The 15,016-nt window shown below is 37.2% G+C and overlaps 1 pseudogene; it reads right to left on the bottom strand.

Moving 5' to 3' along the window:
* Nucleotides 1-12,489: 12,489 nt before the first annotated feature.
* On the bottom strand, nucleotides 12,490-14,690 carry LOC113562467 (annotated as a pseudogene).
* Nucleotides 14,691-15,016: the final 326 nt, after the last annotated feature.

Genomic DNA, 15,016 nt, shown 5'->3' with positions numbered 1-15,016 from the left:
AACATTGTACACACAACTAATAAACAGTTAGATTGTTTCATCAAATGTGGTAAGGACATTCTTAAAAATGATAACAAAACATGCGTTGTTTACAAACTTGATTGTGCGGAATGTAATGCGTGCTACATTGGCCAAACTAAAAGACATCTGGCTACGAGAATGAAAGAACATAAAAAAGACATTAAGAAGGATGCTAACTGGTCCGGTGGTCAGCAGACATAGAATGTCCGGTGCACATGATTTTAAATGGTCCGAAGTAAATATTATACATCAGGAAGAGCATCTGAAAAGAAGGGAGATCGCGGAAATGATATTTATCAAAAGAAATCCGAATGCGATTAACCTACAGAAGGACACGGAAAATCTTCCGAGTGTTTATGATCCCATTCTGAATAACATCTAGCAGTGTTACTGTGGACTTCATTCGTTTGCTGATCTCCACCACTAACGGACGTGTTTTCTTTTCTTATTTTTCTTTCTCTTCTGTCTTTTAATAAGTTAAAAATTTTTTGTGTCTTTTTCTGGTAGTAAGTATTGCTAGTTTGTTATGTAGATGTTGCTTCAAAGTATATATATATATTTATTTTTTTGTTTATGTGGTTGTATTATAGAAGAAGACATTAATTTGTACACTGAAGAGGACCAAAAGCAATGGTCGAAACGTATGGAATTGTACTTATATATTAATAAATTGCCAGTTGGTGTCGACAATAAGAAGATTTATTTATATTTTTATTCTAGCGAAGCAAACGCTTGTTCTTAATACATAGGTATATTATGATACATATATTATGATTTTTATATTATTACATATTACATTTACAAAAACTTTATATAATAAATGATTTAGAATATAAACAAATGTGTGGTCTTCTTTCGCTCACGGTTGTCTGAAAAGAGAGTACGGATAAGTAAGCGTTATTCTAGCGATACGTGCGCGCGGTCGGTTGTACTTACTCCGATGGCGGTAGTTTTATTTCGGTCACTGTCCACCTCCTAATATAAAGGCTTTTGTGACATCTATTAGATGTCACTTTGAAGAGCTCTTTGCGACATCATTTCTATGATGTCTTCATTTCCTCTAAAATCGACGCATTGGACAACATTATGATATCATTATGTTATCTTTTTGATGGTATTGTAAGACATCATACTCTCAAATATGACCTCTTTAAGAGCTCATTATGTTACCGTTTTGCTGGCTGGGTATACATATTTTACATTCATCTGCTTTCGGTTCGTACTATGCTTATTTTTTAATCACAATTTACCTTTTTAAAACGATTCTGTACAGTAGCAACAGATAAACGTCCTCTTTTTCCACTGTTCCAAAATTCAACCGCTCTTTTTTTATAACCTAGATCTATACTTCCACCTTCGTTATCTATAATGCAAACTTCATCGTCATCGTAATTATCTTCTTCAGCATCAAAATCATATGAGTCTATAAGTTGTACACTGTCCGTCAATGAATCGATAGGTCATGCAGTAGCCGGACTTATCAACCCATTTTACCCACAGAGTCGATAATGAGTAACGCGCGCGCACTTTGGAAAGAGCGCACATTGGAAATAACATAGTAACATAGAATAATAAGAAAAATAATATATAACTGATTTTTTATTTATTCCACTCTTCTTTATTCTCTCTCTAATTTAGAGATGCATGGATTATATCTTCCTCATGTTAAAAATTCGTACCGATCTTTATATTTATCTGTAACGATATATATATTCCGTAACATATTGTGTTGTGAACTATATATTTGTCCAGATGGTTATAAACAACAAAAAGAAACGTATAAGAAGACGGAAAAAGATTATTAAACAGGTCATTTATTCATTTAAAATTAAAAGCAACTTATTCTTTTTAGTGAAAAGAAAATTATGCATGCAATGCATCCAATCGGTTCAGTATCCTTTTCAATTGCAATTAATTGTTGCAATCGTCTTTTCACGAAATTGCTCAAATTTATAATTGTAGCTTATGCCTTAAAGATGCTTGCTATAGCTGCACGACACAAATACTACAAGAGATGGAAAACAAAACATAATCGGCTATTTATTTGTTTTAACCTTTTTCATTTCGTGCAATTATGGCAGGCAATCTGGATATTGTTCATCGTGGCCGCATTATTGGGATGTGGGAAAGTGGCATAGGTGTGCGAGATATTGCACGTCGTATTCCGTGCAGTGAAACTAATGTGCGTAAATGGATCAAGCGGTGGCAAGAGGAGGGAGCGGAGGGATTGAAGGATAAGCGAGAACACAATCGTAGGCAGCGATTGACAACCACTGAAGAAAATAGACTTCTTGTCAGTTAAACAGATTCGAATCCTTTTCTTCCGGTGTCGCATTCTATAAATCAATTACATTTACAAATATCAGATAGGACAGCGCAAAGACGTTTACACGAAGCGAACGTGCATTGTTATCGTGTTGCACGTAAAATTGCTCTAACGAGCAAAGCTCGCAATAATCGTGTCGCTTTTTGCGCTGCATTAATTAAATACAGCTTCACCGGACGATTGGGTTCGAACTATCTGGACGGACGAGAAAGTATTTTGTTCGGCGCATGACAGACGTTTACAAGTGTGGAGGCCTAAAAGTCACCGTCTTGATCCAAAATACGTAGTTCCTCACGAGCGGAGTGGGCGCATCACTTGTGCTATGTGGAGATGGATAAGTGCACATTGTTCTGGAGAACTAATTGAAGTGTCGCCGCATATGAACGCCTTCGAATATGTGAATATTCTGGAGACCGTGTTGCTCCCCAGCGTTCGAAGGATATACACCGAAGAAGATATGCCGACATTTAGATTGGTTCAAGATAATACTGCTGTCCATACTGCCCACATAGTGAAAGAATGGTTCGCTCAACATCCGGAGATTGAACTTCTCGATTGGCCACCCAAATCCCCGGATCTCAATTTAATTGAAAATATTTGGGGAGTAATTGGGAATTCGCGGGATTGTGGTCAAGAGAAAACTAGAGAAAATCTGGTTGCGCACGCGAAAAATGTATGGGAAGGCTTAAGACGTAAGCCTCATTATTTTGAAAATTTAAGCGGTTCGATTGGCAAAAGATTGCAGCAAGTAATTGCCACGAGAAGGTTATTGGACCGACTACTGAATCAGTAGTTTTCTAAGTTCCTTTCAGAACTATCAAACAGTTCTTTTTAGAACCATTAAACAGTTCTTTTCAGAACTACCAAACGGTTCTTTTCAGCACCACCAAATTTTTCGATAATGGAACACTCAAGTACGCATAATTTTTTTCACTAAAAAGAATAAGTTGCTTTTAATTTTAAATGAATAAATGACCTGTTTAATAATCTTTTTCCGTCTTCTAATACGTTTCTTTTTGTTGTTTATAATCATCTGGACAAATATATAATTCACAACACAATATGTTACGGAATATATATACAGGGTGTAACAAAAGTCTGGAAACGGTCGAATATTTCATAAACTATGCATTTTAGAAAGAAATGTTTCAGACAAAAGTTGTTTGGTTCGAAGAGGCACATAAGATGGTGTCATTGGTTTGACCTTGAGTGAACATGCCAAAGTCAGAAAGAGTTCAACTTTGTTTTTTTAAATTGAACACCCTATTTATTATTGAATATCCTTGTAGCTTACCTCGAGAGCTTTCCAAAACACTATATGAAAATATTTTTTCACTCATTACTCTGTGAGTTATGAGGCTTGAAAGTTATTAGTACCGCCGGCATTAGCATTACCCAAGGTGTACCGCATGGAGGTTGCACGGTCGGATTTACACCTCGTGTGTGTGTGTGCGCGCGTGTGTGTGCGTGTGTGTGTGTGTGCGCGTGCGTGTGTGTGTGTGCACGGCAGGAAGGGTTGGAGTCTTGAAATACCGGAGCAGTGACGAGCCCCGGGGTCCTGATCCCTGACATTTTCGAAAAATCGAATTGCACTGTTATGAAGTACATTAGAAGCCATAAAACTTTTACTTGAAACTTTTTTTATATTTTTTATTGTTTTCACGGTATTCGCTAAGAAATATAAAAACCGATTTTTTTCAAGAGGGTGTTTCACCCCCTTAATAGCGATACGGGCCCGTATAAAAAAATACGTGTCTCATATTTTGACCTAGACAACAACATATTCAAAGCTTATCAAAATTGGCGTGTGGCACTTGGGTAGTGTCGCTTGTCAGTAATATTACTAATAAGTAAATGCAGCTTTCACAGTTATATTAATAGATAAATCAATACAATGTAAGATACATATACAATATGTATAATGCTGAAACAAATGTAAGTATTATGTTTGTTATCTATATATAAATAATAGTTACATTAACAATGTTCGTTATCACGACGTGATCGACTTGAACACAGGAGCATCGATAATCGTTTTGTTAGAAGATAATAGACAGGATGAAGAGAGCGAGATTTACTGCAACGTAAAGAGAAAGAAAATTAATAGAACAAAATAGAAAAACGCGCTCATTCACTATTAGACTTTTTCTTCATCAGGAATGGCGATAGGGTATTAATATTAATTAATAATTGGTGCGAGACACTACCATATACTACCATTATGGAATCAGGAATGGCGATAGGGTATTAATAAAAAGAAAACATATATACATATAATGTATTTTGATTTATTAGTTTTTATTAAAATATATTAGAATGAGAAATGGAAGTACTGCACGTTTACGACGCGCCCGCCACGGCCGCCTCGTCCGCCGCGCCCGCCACGGCCGCCACGCCACAGATGGCGGCCAGCGCGTCTCCATCGTTCTGAAACAAATAATTTATATTAATATATATGTAGACACTGCCGGGATTTAATTGACAATTTCTAACCTATTTCGTTGTCAACTCCCACTGTCCCCCTCTTGCCGCGTATTGTAATTGTATTTCTAATCTAGCGGCATGTATCTTGTTTATGTTTATTAGCGTCCGGTACCTCGTTTCTAAGATACGCGCGGTAAAAGGGAGACAGTGGGAGTTGACAACGAAATCGGCTCGAAATGCAACTAAATCCTGGCACTGATAGATTGATATATATATAAAACTCGGGTGTCCCATGGGAAGTTGCTGAAACTAATCAGCTGTCATTTTTAAACGTATGCAGTTATTGAAAAAACAAAAATTGCGTTGGAAAGAGGAAAGTTTGCAGTTTTTTAATGGGTATAAATAAAATTTAGCAAAATGTTTGTATATCAGTTTATTTTATTAATGAAAAATATGCTAATAATCAAGTAAGCTAATGATAAATATTTTCAAAGTGTACACCATCTGAATTTGTACAAAAATCAATTCTTTTACGAAAACTTCTGAAAACTTTTTCTAACATGTCGTCTTTAATGTTGCTGACGACCTTTTTAATAGCTACTACTAACTCTAACACTGTTTCTGGATTTCCGGCATAACAATGGTCCTTAATGTATCCCCAAAGAAAGAAGTCACATGGATTTAAATCCGGCGAGTACGGTGGCCATTCTAGTCCCCCCTGGACAAATTTGGGGTATCCCAGACCGATGACTCGATTGCCATAAACTTTATGGATTGTTTCGAAGACCTCCTGGGTTCGATGTGGTGTCGCTCCATCGTGCATGAAATGAAATCCTCCGACCAGGCTTCTTTTTTTGCATGAGGGAAGAATTGTGTTTCGAGAAGCTGCTTGTAACTTTCACCAGTGACTGTTGATTCGAAGAATTGCAGATAAATTCCTTTTACCGAGATCGCAGCCCATGCTGTTATTTTTTGTCGATGTAAAAGTTTAGCCAGGGAAACGTTGGGATTTTCCGACCCCCAAAATCTATAATTTTGTTTATTAACATAACCATTTAGCCAGAAATGTGCTTCGTCCGTGTAAATTATCAATTTTGCATCAAGTTTGCCATCTTCAAACATTCTATTTATCGTCTTGCAGAATTCCACAGGTTTCGTCATAGCGCGTTTGGATAGCAATTGATGCGATGTTATTTTATAGGGATGCATTTTCAGGAAATGTTTTAAAATCCTGTGTAACGTTGTTTTGGATATTTCAAGAGCTTGGGCAGCTTTCCGAATGGAAGAATTTGGATTCTCTTCAAAATACTTCTTAATATCTTCAATGTTTTCTTCTGCAGCTACAGACACAGAAGGACCTGGCAGATCATGTCTACGGTCTTGGATAGTTCCATACTGCATAAAATTATCGATAATTCTGATAAAAATAACACAAAACATTATTTTAATGCAGATTTATTGCTAAAAAATGGAGTGACGTACGCATACGTTTAAAGAAATAATAAATTCTAACCTTTTCAGCGTGTTTTCGCTCTTAACTTTATGTGTTCCGTATTTAGTACGAAACCCCCTGTAAGCATTGCTATAAACTTTTCCTCTGGAAAAGAAGCACTTGACAAGATAAATCTTTTCTTCCGTCGTCAGATTACTCATTTTGACGCGCACAGACTTGCATCTACCACAACCAGAATAAAACTGCGGACACTCAGATGAACGACCGTTAACCGTAAGACACTTTCTGAAGTCATGGAGGGGAGAACCCATCGTTTACCTTCAGCAACTTCTCATGGAACACCCTGTATATATATATATTTTATATACTTACTCGGTACAATCTTTCCCTCCGCTGTCATCCGAACCGGGGCCGCTGTCGCCGGGGAGGCTGGGGCCGGGGCCGCTGTCGCCGGGGTCGCTGTTGCCGGACGAAATCCCGTTAACACAAGAGGTGGTGGTGGCGGCATTATCTGCGGTGGTAGCGGTGGTGATACATGCGCCGCCACCACCTGTGTTAACGGGAACATAGGCGAAAGAGGCGAATCGGGATATTCTGCGTCGATAGCTGCAACAAAATACATATACACTACTCACAAAAACTAGAGGAACACCATACTTTTCTTAAAAAATAAGCAAACTTCAAGCAGCTGTAACTTTGTTAAAAATGAACGAAATTTAAATTCAAAAAAAGAATTTTAAAGCTTGAAACTTCTACTTTCGAACGGTTGCCATGAGTTTAAATTTCTGTGACGTTTGGTAATTTTTACATACACAAAACTGCGAACTAGACAAAATAAGAAATTTTCTTTTCATTTTGAAGGTCTGTCACGTATCAAAAAAATATTCTGCGAAACTTCTCGATTATTTATTGTAAAAGATTGAAGTTTTTCCTACAAAACCCTTTTTTTTAAATTTTTCTACGAGTTTTTGTTACTGAGTTATCGCCGATTAAATAAAAATTGGCATTGTTTACTTTGATTGCTCATAACTCCGGTAAAAATCATCGCACAGCAATTTAAGAAACGGATTCTTAAAGCTGAAACTTTGCTCTATTGAACGGTATACTTGCCCAAATTTTTTCGAAAACATGTAACCATGCTGAAAATGGATGAATATAACGTAAAAATGAATGATTTTTCACTTTGTCATTTTGACCTTAAAAACAATCGTAGAGAATGACAAAAAAATTTGTTCACATTTTTTTATACTTTTCAATACCATGAATTTGACAAAAATTTGCCGAATAGCTATAAGATTTTTTTCATGGTGGCCACTGTGGTTTTATGGGACAAAACTGAGAAATTGCTAAATTTCAGTAAGATACATACAATGGAAAATAATGTTAATTAATGTTAAAACATTGATTTCTAGCGCACTATATTAATCTTTATTAAGTCAGCAATAACAAAGTACACACTTTTCTACCAAAAGTTGAAAAAATTTGTGAACCGCCGGCGTTAGTTTTATCCAAAGCGTACCACGTGGAGGTTGCACGGTCGGATTTACGCTTAGTTTTGTGTGTGCGTGCGTGTGCGTGCGTGTGTGTGTGTGCGCGCGTGTATGTGAGCGCTCACGGATTGCACGCAACTAGTGGAAAGTCTTGCCGCTAGGCGGCGACAAGACGTAAGACGTTTCTCGTAAGTGAAAGAGTTCAGCTACATTACTTAAGATCGCTCATTTGTACTCACATGTGCTTATGCTTACATACGCATACGTATACTGAGCTGTTCGGAGTTATGCTATTGGCGATTTTTGATACTGTCTGATATATCACTAGTTAAGGTTTTTACTTATTCGTTTACTTATTTTTACATTTCTTCTTTTCTTTTATCTATTCTGTTTTCTCCTACTTCCGTTTTCTGCTCGTTGTTCTTTTACGATGCCTATGCGTCATTTATCTGAGACAGATTGTGCTCGTATTGTGACTCTCCTACAGGAGAATCACAGTCAATGGTACGTTGCCAACCAGTTTGGAGTAAGTCCGTCCGTCATTAATCGGATTTATTCCCGGTTTCGAGAGACTGGCTCATACTACAGACGGCCGGGTCAGGGCCGTTTTCGTGAAACAAGCGCTCGGGAAGATCGAATGATCGGGCAAGTTACACAGAATCGCTTTGTATGCACATGTATTGGGTCGTCCGGAAAGTTCGTACCGATTTTTAATAGATGGCGTTGGAACATGTCTGAATATATCAATGTTATTGAAAACATACGATTTATATACATATGCTTAAAGGTGACATTTCAACGCATCTTTAGGCAAAAAGTTGTTTCAGATAAATTGATTCGTGTCAGTTTTGTACTCTTTTGAAGATGGAAGAAAACAAAGAATATTTTAGACACTTGATGTTTTTCTATTACCGGAAAGGCAAAAATGCCTCACAAGCAACAAATTCGATATGTTCTGTTTACGGAGAAGGCGCTTTAGCTGAAAGAACCGTACGTAAGTGGTTCGCTAAGTTTAGAGCTGGTGATTTTAACCTTAAAGACCAAGAACGCTCGGGCAGACCCTCTACTACTGATGATGACCAAATCAAGACACTGATCGAGAATAACCCGCGCTACACGACACGTGAATTAGCAGAGATACTGAAAATATCGAAAACCACTGTCCACGATCATGTAGTGAAGCTTGGTTACGTAAGTCGCTATGATGTATGGGTTCCGCATAATTTGGCCGAAAAAATTTAATGGATCGCATTTCCATCTGCGACTCGCTGTACAAGCGCAACGAAAACGTACCATTTTTGAAGCAATTAGTGACGGGTGACGAAAAATGGATCATTTACAACAATGTAGAACGAAAAAGATCCTGGGGTAAGCGAAATGAACCAGCATTAACCACTCCGAAAGCCGGCTTTCATCCAAAAAAGGCATGCTCTGTGTCTGGTGGGATTGGAAAGGAATCCTATATTATGAGCTCCTACCACACAACCAAACGATAAATGCAGATAAGTACTGCTCGCAGCTGGACGAATTAAAGACAGCGATTCAGGAAAAACGTCCAGAATTAGCTAATAGGAAGGGCGTCGTGTTCCATCAGGACAATGCCAGACCTCATGTTTCTTTGACTACCCGACAAAAATTGTTGGAGTTTGGCTGGGATGTGCTGCCTCACCCACCGTATTCACAAGACATTGCACCTTCAGACTTTCACTTATTTAAGTCTTTGCAAAATTCTCTTAGCGGCAAGAACTTCAACTCTTTGATCGACATAAAAAACCACCTTGAGGAGTTTTTTGCCGAGAAACCTAAGAAGTTCTGGGAGAATAGAATCTTCTAGTTGTGTGAAAGATGGACAAAGGTTGTGAAACAAAACGGTGCATACATAAGTCAATAAATATTTATCGACATAAAAAAATGTTGCCTTTGAATTTTCCTTCAAAATCGGCACGAACTTTCCGGACGACCCAATAGAATTGCCGGCGATATTAATTATGGTCGACAGCATCCGATCTCGGCTTCAACGATAAGAAATCGTTTGAGAGAAGCGGGATTGCACGCTCGTCGACCAGTGCAAGTTCCATACCTTACCCATCGTCATTGTCGCTTACGATTACATTATGCTCATTCTTTAGTCAGTAGGCGACCTAGGCAATGGAATTCTGTACTGTTTAAGGATGAGTCTAGATTTTGCCTTTTGGCAATGACAGACGAGCCCGAGTTTGGCGACGTCAAGGAGAACGCTATTCCGAAAACTGCAACAGACCGGTTCGAGCTTTTCATGGTGGTTCTGTAATGGTATGGGCAGGAATATCTCGATTTTCACGAACACCTCATGTAATTATCCCTCCACCAGGATTAACTTCTAGACGATATGTTCATGAAATACTAGAGCCATATGTTCTACCAATTAGAAATCGAATTGGTCAACGGTTTCGCCTAGTGCATGACAACGCACGACCGCACACTGCTCGTTACACCCAACAGTTTCTGAGAAACCATCAAATCAGTACATTATTGCATCCGCCAATGAGTCCCGATTTGAATCCAATCGAGTATGTTTGGGATATGTTAGAGCGCCAAGTACGCCAAAACTATCCCAACCTAACATCGTCGATTTGGCTTCGCTTTTCACAGTTCTTTGTCGAACTTGGCAGCGAATCCCTCAAAGAGCAATACGTCGTTGCATCAATATGCGAAATCGATTGCGAGCAGTTATTTTGAATAGAGGCGGAAATACACGTTATTAAATTCTTTTTAGCGTTAATCACTCCATCTTGCATTAATCACTGATACACTCCACATAATACATACGCACACACACGCACGCACACACAAAACGAAGCGTAAATCCGACCGTGTGACCTCCACGTGGTACGCTTTGGATAAAACTAACGCCGGCGGTTCACAAATTTTTTCAACTTTTGGTAGAAAAGTGTGTACTTTGTTATTGCTGACTTAATAAAGATTAATATAGTGCGCTAGAAATCAATTTTTTAACATTAATTAACATTATTTTCCATTGTATGTATCTTACTGAAAGTTAGCAATTTCTTAGTTTTGTCCCATAAAACCACAGTGGCCACCATGAAAAAAATCTTATAGCTATTCGGCAAATTTTTGTCAAATTCATGGTATTGAAAAGTATAAAAAAATGTGAAGAACAAATTTTTTTTGTCATTCTGTACGATTGTTTTTAAGGTCAAAATGACAAAGTGAAAAATCATTCATTTTTACGTTATATTCATCCATTTTCAGCATGGTTACATGTTTTCGAAAAAATTTGGGCAAGTATACCGTTCAATAGAGCAAAGTTTTAGCTTTAAGAATCCGTTTTTTAAATCGCTGTGCGATGATTTTTACCGGAGTTATGAGCAATCAAAGTAAACAATGCCAATTTTTATTTAATCGGCGATAACTCAGTAACAAAAACTCGTAGAAAAATTTAAAAAAAAGGGTTTTGTAGGGAAAACTTCAATCTTTTACAATAAATAATCGAGAAGTTTCGCAGAATATTTTTTTGATACGTGACAGACCTTCAAAATGAAAAGAAAATTTCTTATTTTGTCTAGTTCGCAGTTTTGTGTATGTAAAAATTACCAAACGTCACAGAAATTTAAACTCATGGCAACCGTTCGAAAGTAGAAGTTTCAAGCTTTAAAATTCTTTTTTTGAATTTAAATTTCGTTCATTTTTAACAAAGTTACAGCTGCTTGAAGTTTGCTTATTTTTTAAGAAAAGTATGGTGTTCCTCTAATTTTTGTGAGTAGTGTATATTGTGTATTGTGTGTGTGTGTGTGTGAATAAATTGTACAATAAATAAATATTTTATAAAATATAATGTATAAGATATCAACTCACGTCCTTTCTCCATGGCTCTCTCTTTCAATATGGTCGCTTCGTCTTTCTAGCTGTGGCGTTACCGCAACGAATCATAAGGCAATTGTTTCTTTGTGGCGCATTTTCACATATTGCATCCTAATGAACCAATAGCGCGCGGGCACCGCGGACGTGGGGGGAGCGGCGGGCGCGTCATTAATATTAATATTAAATACTTTATACCACAAATAAATATATTATATTCTATCAAGATACACGGTAGTGTCTCGGACCAATATTATATATTTTTATTAATACCCTATCGCCATTCCTGGTGAAGAAAAAGCCTAATAGTGAATGAGCGCGTTTTTCTATTTTGAGAAGTTCTATTAATTTTCTTTCTCTTTACGTTGCAGTAATCTCGGTCTCTTCATCCTGTCTATTATCTTCTAACAAAACGATTATCGATGCTCCTGTGTTCAAGTCGATCACGTCGTGATAACGAACATTGTTAATGTAACTTATTTATATACAGATAACAAACGTAATACTTACATTTGTTTCAGCATTATACATATTGTATATGTATCTTACATTGTATTGATTTATCTATTAATATAACTATGAAAGCTGCATTTACTTATTAGTAATATTACTCAGTAATAATCGTACTATTAATGTGCCATATAAATCCTTAATAAGAAGGTGAGAAATAGGCTCATCCCTTTCTTCAATATACTAATCTAACAAGTGACCACTCATCCAGAGTATGTGGAATAGCCATACAATCATGTGGAGGAAAGATAAGCATGCATGAGATATCCTTTTGTTATATTATAAAAAATAAACTTACACTTTTCTATAAAACTGTACTTTTTTTATTGCTTTGAATGATCTTTATTACGATTGACCGAGCTGTCAGAAAGTGAATGAGGATTACATTTTAAATAACACAACTTTAATATACCGTAACTCATAAAATACATATATTGATTATTAGACATTATAAAGATGATTCAGGATCCTCTTCTTTTATTAAGTCTTAAACAACTATTCATAGACATTTATATCTAAAGTACAAATCGAGTATTTTTCAAAAGTAAGTAAAGTAAGTGTGTAAATACAATCATTTTCGAAGGTATGCGATATATTATGGATATTTTGAACGATATGAAGGACTTCTGACATGTAGAGATTGGTGGGATAGGCCTGAGAACTTGGACCGACTCGAATGAATTGGTGAATCCGATTTGTACGGAATCCTGGAAGCATATCGTTAAAGATTCAAGAATGGAATAGTAGAACGACTCACACGTTAAATGAATTATTGAGCTTACAGCAGACTCGGCTTCTCCATTAGCCAATTTCTGCAGTGTTGCAGGAGAGGATACAAATCGGTTAGCTAAGTTCGTTAAGGAATAAGCGTGTCGAAACGACGTTCTGTTTACTGTGTCCAGCCTTGTGACGGAGTCAGGGGCGCGCATTGTTTCTCAAAGTCTCTTGATTCCTGTACATAATCGCGTGATTTGGTTAAACAATATTATCGATACGTTATTACGCCGTTTATAACTAATAATATATATATATATATAATATTGAAATGTAAAATTAGCGCGCAATATTAATTCCATATGAAAATGATCACACGATTTGAAGAAATTTAGTAAAAATTGTTCTCGAGATCTCACCTCAAGATCTTTAAACTCGTCGATAGATACGATATCTTGGTGCGCTTTAGTCAGAAGTTCAAAAGCCTTTGTGTGAAACCTCAGTTCGATGGTGACGAAATCCAATAGTACAGATTTCAAATCGTGCAGCTTTCGTCGCTCGAACGAGTTGATCTGCTCCTCCAATTCCTTGACCACTCGGGACACCTCAACGGATGCTTTCATCAGTTCAGACTCGGCTTGTGACTAATAAATATTCCTTTTTAGATAAAGATTTGTAACAAGGGATAACTTGAGTAACATAGTTATATTAGTTTGAAATGATTGCATCAATATATTTATTGCGCGATTTTATTTATCGTCTAAATGATCTTTCCATTTACAATTACGAAGTAATTATGTATGTATTCGTTTTAATTAATTAGACAGATTAGAGCATTATATCATTTTTTTCTTTATATTTTCGTAAAAGATATGTAATTTGAAGAATCGTTTTTACCTTATTACCTATAATCACCGACGATTGATAACGTTGCGGAAAAGTTCGCCAATCCAGTACTCATGGATCGATTTATAGTTCCGAATCACCATAGACCTGTATCACTTTTGCAAGCTCGTCACTTTTATCGCGCAGTCTGAAAATAATATTGCTGGTGAATAATAAACGGAAATGAGGTTTTACGTCGAAGCGATAGCGAGTAAAGGGTCCGTGTGTATCGCTGAGAAAAAATAATCGATAGAGTTAGCCGGTCATCACCTAGTCGCTTTCCTGGTAAACGCTGCAAATATCGTGCATAGTTCAGCGAAGTGCTTCTCCACACCTGTTATACGATTTTGTACACATTTCGCCTCCTGCTCACTGAAAACAAAATAGATTTATTCAAACGACTCACCATTCACGATCTGTCAAATAATATCGCGAGACTAAAAGTCGGATGCTCGACTGATTGTATTCTTCAACTTACTACACGCTATTCTGGGAGGGCACTCGAAGCATTTTCCCCTCCGTGAAAGGATTTCGTAAAGTATTCAGTGAATGAACTTACAGCGACTGATTATTTCTCTACAATAATCTCTCGCGAAACTAGAAACGGTTCTGGTAATTGTTTTGCTCGTCTATGTGCGAGACACATTTCGACCAACTGTCCTGGCTGCAAAAGTACAAAACCGTATATAGAAAATTAGAATGTCTAAATTATATCAAGAATGTCAAAACGAAATTGTTGTCATTAACGGAAAGTGCAATTGAATCAAAGAGAACTCGAGTAAACACGCGTGATTTACTTGGGCCGGTCAAACACTTTTATTTTACTTCTCTAATATTATTAAATAATACTAATAATCAGAATAAAATGTATAGGTTACTTACATTGTATTCAATCTCACTCAATGGAATAGGTTATTTAACGACGAACTAAAACAATAACACTTCCTCGGCTGCGGTCGGATCTCTCACCTGAGTCTTCCTTCACACTCTCACTCAACTTCTTTCACTACACATCGCAACGACCGCAACGTCATTCTGTCTTTATTGCTCACTGAACATTGAATAAAGATAGAATGACGTTGCGGTCGTTGCGAGCGTCAAGTGGAACGCAGCCACAGTGCAGTACAATGTACTATTTAATTGGCGCGAGACACTGCCGTGTCTCTTGATTGATACGCGTATCAAACGATCGGTGTAACTAGGTCATTATCATGGTCTATGACTTACGTCAAATGGGTTTGATACATCGACCGTCAGTGACTGGTGTCTACGCGTGTCTCGGATTTGCATCGTAGCAACGTTTTACGCAGTTAGCCATAGAAGGAAGGAAGAAGA

This window comes from Ooceraea biroi, chromosome 8 (genome assembly GCF_003672135.1).
Source record: "Ooceraea biroi isolate clonal line C1 chromosome 8, Obir_v5.4, whole genome shotgun sequence".
In the NCBI taxonomy this organism is placed as follows: Eukaryota; Metazoa; Arthropoda; class Insecta; order Hymenoptera; family Formicidae; genus Ooceraea; species Ooceraea biroi.
The sequence above is the reverse complement of the archived record's forward strand: the minus strand, read 5'-3'. Positions and strand labels throughout refer to the sequence as shown.